Below are 6,265 nucleotides of genomic sequence, written 5' to 3' on the forward strand. Positions count from 1 at the left end.
AGTGACTTCATATACCAGAACTATTGTACAGTGATAAAACTGGAGTGCTATAGTCAAAAGCTGTCATATTACATTGCTGTGTGTTGAAAATTCGTCACATTGACTCATTGCTCTTCGTCTTCTTGCTCAACATTTGGTGAAAACAGGTCTGTGTATTTACTGTTGGGAAATTACCATTTCTATGTTAAAACATCTTACAAACAAAAATGTCTTCCCCATGTAAGAAGTTAAATAAATTTAAATTATGTCTTTATCTTCTTTTTTTTTTACTTACATGTAGCAAGACGGTTTTTCTGGATTTGTTTCAGGTGGATCCAGATCCTCAGCATCAGATATTACTATCTGAAAAACAGATTAAAATGTCTTAAACAACAACACTGGACGCAAGAAATGTCATGCTGCCACAGTCTGCCTTATTACCTGTCCTGGCTGAATTGTTGAGGATTGCCCTGGTGCATCTCTGAAACATGATAAAACATATTACAATGAGTAGCTCCATGATAAAAGCTATAAGGCAGTTTTGAGTAACATGTAGTAGTAGAGGGAGGGAACAAAAAGAATTTATACAAAAAAAAAAAAAAACATTATTTCATTATAAATCGCATACATATGGCGTTTTCTGTTTCAAGTTCATCCGAGCTAATTCTCTGATCACATCAACAACTTAAATAATTTAAGATAAATTATTTCTTAAGAACATGTGGATAGGAGCGCTTCCTGAACTCAAATCTGAGTTTGTTTGAGTTTCTTTTTGAATGGAAAAGGTATAAAATAAGAGAAAGCTCAAACTACTATTTTTAACTATTACAGTACTTGTATTGCGAGTTCTTTAGTTTGTTCTGGACGACTGTGCCACTTCAATAAAGGCCTATAGTACCTTTGTGGAAACGAAAATGATGTGGGACAGTGGATACCCCCCACTTCATTCTCATGTGTTTTTTTTAATGGTTTGGTTAATTTGTGTCATTTGTGTTTATTCACCTGCAAGAGCAACTGTATTTCAGTAGGTTTATTCTGTGATGTTAAAAGTAAAGCTCACACAGGCAGCTGTGGGTACTCTAGGTATGCAGCGAGGGGGCACCTCAGTCAGTTACAGAAACGGCTGATAGCATGTAGCAACATTGAGCTTATGTGCAGAAATATAAATGTATGTATAATGTGTCTGTGAATAAGTAGTGAAATATCTCCTAGTAGTTTTAGCAGTTTTGTGAATTAAATGAAAAAAAATTTTTTTTGATAATGCACCTGGTAGTGAAAGCACTGTAGCCCAGTAAAATATGAATTATTATTATCATTTCCAGTTAAGAAGTAAATAAATAATTTCAACCCATGCAAGCCTGAAAGTTCCTTTGTGTCCAAGTGTGCAACACCTACCTTTCATCTTCCAGTTTGTATTTGGGAGTACTTCGATTTTGTGGTTCAAAAACCTGAGAGGAAACGGATAAAATGATCAACAACTTTCAACAGCTTACATCATTTTTTTACATTACGACACAGTATATCAATGCTGAATGGTTGCCTGTGTAACAGTAACACAGGTATTAGTAATAGTAATAGTAACGGCAAAATAATCAAAACAAGCCTTTTTCACTAAAATATTGATCAGGATATTGATGTTATGCTTAAAATCCAATAAATCTAATAAATTATATGAAAATGAATAAATACAAACATACATCATTGGTTTAAAAAAGAACTAACAGATGTACCAAAGTGTCAGCTCGATTGAATTCAGCTCTGCTCCTTGTTGTGATGACAATTTCAGAATCAGAATCTGAGGTATCGTACTCTGAAAAAATTAAATCAAACAACCATTATTTATCCTTCAGCAGAGTATTTGAATATTTAAAATATTGAATTATGAGATCCACTAACCTCTTTTAAAGTGCTTTTCTAGGCAAATGAAAAAAGTAATCCTGGAATATGCCTTTCCTATTTCTTTTTTATATTCTGCCAATTTAAATGGCCTTTCTGACCTAGGCACATGGACCACCTCTGAGCAGTCTGGATACAAAAGGACATAAGGTCCTTCGTGCATGTCCTTGTTAAATGTTCTCATTTTCTGGACAGCTTGTTTCAGTAGATCAGGTGCTGCTATCTCTGGGTCTGTAAATAACATCTCGGGTTACGTATGTAACCCTGGTTCCCCGAGAAGGGGAACGAGACACTGCGTCGGTTACGACACTATGGGAACGCCTCTAGGAGAAGCAGGTCTGAACGTGAATGAAATCACTCCAATCCTATTGGCTTGTTGCTAGAACGGTAAGGTGTGACGGAATAACCGGAGGAGTATAAAGCACACCTGTACACACTCATCATTAGCTTAACTATGAAGCAGGCGCTTCAGGCGGGGAGAGAGGTGCGGCGGGCCGACGCAGTGTCTCGTTCCCCTTCTCGGGGAACCAGGGAGAGCGCACGAGTGCCAGGTGCCGAAGGAAGGTCAAGACTGTAAAACCGAATGAATGTGTGCGGAGTGGCCCAGCCAGCCGCTAAACAAACGTCCTGCAAGAGGCCCCGGAAAGGAGGGCTCGAGAGGCCGCCATGCCTCTGGTAGAATGAGCCCTCACAGCCACAGGTGAAGGCAAACCGCGCACCTGATAGGCCAGGGAAATAGTCTGAACAATCCAGTTGCTAATAGTATGTTTGGATGCAGGGAGCCCGGCCCTGGAAGACCCAAAACACACTAGCAGCTGGTCAGCCTTCCTCCAACGGGAGGACCTCAGAGTGTAAATACTCAGTGCTCTGACAGGGCAGAGCAGATGAAGTCTCCCGTCCTCCGCCGTCACATGAGGTGGAGGATGAAATGCCTGCAGCACTGTGGACCCTGCCGCACAAGAAGGCACTTTAGGGATGTATCCTGAATGAGGGTGCAGGATAGCCCTAATATTCCCCGGGCAAACTCCAGGCTTTGCGGGGAAACCGAAAGCGCTTGGAGATCCCCCACCCTCCTCAGAGAGGTGATAGCAAGGAGAAAGGCCATCTTGAGGGTCAAGTGCTTAGCCTCAGCTGACTCCAGGGGTTTGAAGGGGGCCTCAGCCAACGCCCCAAGAACCACTGCCAGATCCCAAGTGGGAACCTTGGACCGAGTCGCAGGTCTCATCCTCCGGGCACCACGGAGGAAACGTACAACCAAGGGAAGTTTCCCCAAGGACCCCTCCCTCAGAGGGGTGTGGAAAATAGCTGCCACGTACACCTTGAGGGTGGAAGGGGAAAGACCAGCAGAGAACCGGTCCTGGAGGAACTCAAGTACCGGAACCACCGGGCAGGTAACAGGGTCCACCAACTGCTCCCTACACCAAGTGGAGAAAACACTCCACTTCAGGCCGTACATCCTCCGTGTGGACGGGGCCCTGGAGCTCAGGAGGGTCTTGACTGCTCCGGCTGTTAGACCTGCCTCTAGGTACTGTGCCCCCTCAGGGGCCAGACCCACAGTCGCCATATGGCGGGGCAAGGGTGAAGAACCCGGCCCTGCGCCTGGGACAGCAGGTCTCTCCTCAGAGGGAGTGACATGATGTCCGAGAACCACACCCGGGTTGGCCAGAACGGGGCTACGAGCAGTAGGCCGACATTGTCCTGGCGGACCTGCTCCAGAACCCCGGGAGCAGAGCGACTGGGGGAAAAGCGTACAGACGTAGCCTCGGCCACGAATGTACCATGGCGTCCAGACCCAACAGGGCTGGAGGAACGAGAGAAACCATAGCGGGCAGTGCGTAGTCTCTTGAGACGCAACAGATCCACGTCTATGGGGCCGAACTCTTCGCACAAGAGCTCCACCACTTCTGGGTGAAGTCTCCATTCCCCGGGCCTCAGCCCCTGCCTCGACAGCAGGTCTGCTCCCTGATTCTGCGTCCCCGGGAGATACATCGCCCTGAGCAATAGTAACCTCTGCTGGGACCACAGGAGGATCTGACGCGCCAGTCTGTCCAGAGGGCGCGAGCGCAGATCGCCCTGGTGATTCAGATAGGCCACCACCGCTGTGTTGTTCTCTTCGGAACGAACCAGGACGTGGTGGCCTTGGAGATCGGGCAGGAAACTCCTTAGAGCCTGGAACACCGCCAACATCTCGAGACAGTTGATATGCCACTTGGATTGATGCACCTGCCAGGATCCCCTTGCAAAGCGGCCGTCCATGACCGCGCCCCAGCCCGTGAGGGAGGCGTCTGTCGAAATAACCAGCCGGCGACAAGACCCTCCCAGCATGGCCCCTGGGACAGGAACCAAGTTTCCTTCCAAACTGATAGGGAACGAAGACACTTGCGCGTAACCCAAATCAGATGGAGAGGATTTCCCCTCGGGGAAAAACCCTTGTTCCTTAGCCACCACTGCAGGGGTCTCATGTGCAGCAGTCCAGATGGTATTACGCTGGACGCAGCCGCCAGGAGACCCAACACTCGTTGAAAGTGTTTCATAGTGATGGCGTGGCCTAACTTCACCCCTTTCACGGCAGCCAATATAGTGTCGACGCGTGCCGGAGACAATTGTGCCCGCATCGTTGTCGAATCCCATACAACCCCTAGGAACGTAGTCCATTGGGTGGGCGCCAGCATGCTCTTCTTTGCGTTTAGCCTCAGCCCTAAACGCCGCAGATGAGCCAGAACGACATCTCAATGCCGAACCGCCAACTCTCGAGACTGGGCTAGGATGAGCCAGTCGTCAATGAAGTTGAAATCCGGATGCCCCGGAGCCTCAGCGGGGCCAGTGCTGCATCCATACACTTGGTGAATGTGCGAGGGGAAGTGCCAGGCCGAATGGAAGAACCCGATACTGGTAAGCCACACCCCCGAAGGCAAACCTCAGGAACTTCCGGTGAGAAGGACGGATGGAGACCTGGAAATAGGCGTCCTTTAGATCTATCGTGACGAACCAATCCTCAGATTGGATGTGCGTCACGGTGGCGGGGATGATGAGCATCTTTAACCTGAATCTCCTCAGAAACCGGTTAGAACCCGCAGATCCAAAATAGGGCACGCAGCCCTCCGTCCTTCTTGGGGACGGGAGGGGAGAAAGACTCCCCTACCCCGGTCTTCCCTGAGCTCCGTCGGGACTGGATGACGGTCCTCAGATCGCGTCTCTCAGATGGCTGAGGATGAGAGCGCCATCTCGCTGCCCCAGCTCCTCGGGGGGGCCCCCGAGAAGCGACACTCTGCTTCCTCTCCTCTCCGTAAGAGCTCGTAGAGGGAAGGGACCTACGCCTGGCAGCCTCAGCTGCCTTGGGTCCAGACCGGCGAGGGAGGTACTGGCGGGAACGCTTCGCCCTGCGTCTAACGCTTCGTGGTTCTGCGAAGCTCCACCAGATCTTCCTCAGAGGGACCCCCCCTCTGAACCATCTCCTGTAGCAGGTCGGCTTGGTAGGCTTGAAGCACCGTGGTGTGCAAGCTCGCACCTGCCTGGCCCGCTGCCATGTATGCCTTCCCCACGAGCGTGGATGTGGTGCGACATGGTTTGGATGGTAACGCCGGCTTCTCCAGGGAGGACGCAAGTCGAGGGGAGAGATAGCTCGCAAGCGCATCCTCCACCCGAGGCATCCTCCCATAAGCACGGTCCCTAACCCCCATCACATTACTGTAGTTCAGTGATCGGGGTGTGGAAAGCCGTGTAGAGAAGGGTCTGCCCCATCATTACTCAGTTCATCATGTAAATCAGGAAAGAATGGCAGAGACCGGCGTGGAGGTGGCGTGTGGTGCTTAAGAAACCTTTCATCAAGCTTACCACTAGCCTGTGGTGTCTGCTCCTCCTGTGGCCAGTTGATGTTGAGCTTAGCCACGGCTCTAGTCACCACCTCCAGCAGCACGTCATAGTCGGGCGCCGCCTGATGACGCCGCCCCGACACCCGGAAGTCATCGTTCACTACGCTGAGCACATCCGCCTCCTCGGAGTCGGATTGCTGCAGCGTCTCCGGATCCAAACCGCGAGCGGGAGAAGCCGAGAACGGGCTCCCGAACGAGGAAAGGAAGTGTCGGAGCCAGTGGATGAAGGTCGGGAAAAAGCCTCAGCCGTCCCGAAATCCTCCGACAGATCACGCTGTGAACCCCCATGAGTGAAGCCGCCGGGCCACCTCAGCGGCCGCAGGGCCCACACCGCGGGGAAAACACATCCGGCCATCCTCGGAAAAGAGAGCCATGCTGTACCTCAGTACCCACATGGAAAGGGCTTCGCAACGGGCGCAGGCAGCCCCCTCGAGAGCTGCCCGGGCATGCTCCATCCCCAAACATGAGACACACATCTCATGAGAATCTCCATCCGTGATGTACCGAGGGCAAGAAAA

At 50.3% G+C, this 6,265-nt stretch overlaps 1 long non-coding RNA gene across 3 annotated transcripts; it reads right to left on the reverse strand.

Annotated features, from left to right (window-relative positions):
• Positions 1–273: 273 nt before the first annotated feature.
• LOC119897371 lies at positions 274–1,939 on the reverse strand. Of its 3 annotated transcripts, none has more exons than XR_005443402.1 (4): positions 1,876–1,939; positions 1,710–1,789; positions 1,375–1,427; positions 274–342 (listed from the first exon to the last, which is right to left on the reverse strand). It is a non-coding gene; the product is annotated as an uncharacterized LOC119897371 (long non-coding RNA). The 3 variants fall into 3 exon arrangements; XR_005443401.1 differs by lacking the exon at positions 274–342 and adding an exon at positions 449–460; XR_005443400.1 differs by lacking the exon at positions 274–342 and having other exon boundaries at positions 913–1,427.
• Positions 1,940–6,265: the final 4,326 nt, after the last annotated feature.

This window comes from Micropterus salmoides, unplaced genomic scaffold, assembly GCF_014851395.1.
Source record: "Micropterus salmoides isolate LMB-PRFRI ecotype aquatic unplaced genomic scaffold, ASM1485139v1 Ms_hic_scaffold_11, whole genome shotgun sequence".
NCBI lineage: Eukaryota > Metazoa > Chordata > Actinopteri > Centrarchiformes > Centrarchidae > Micropterus > Micropterus salmoides.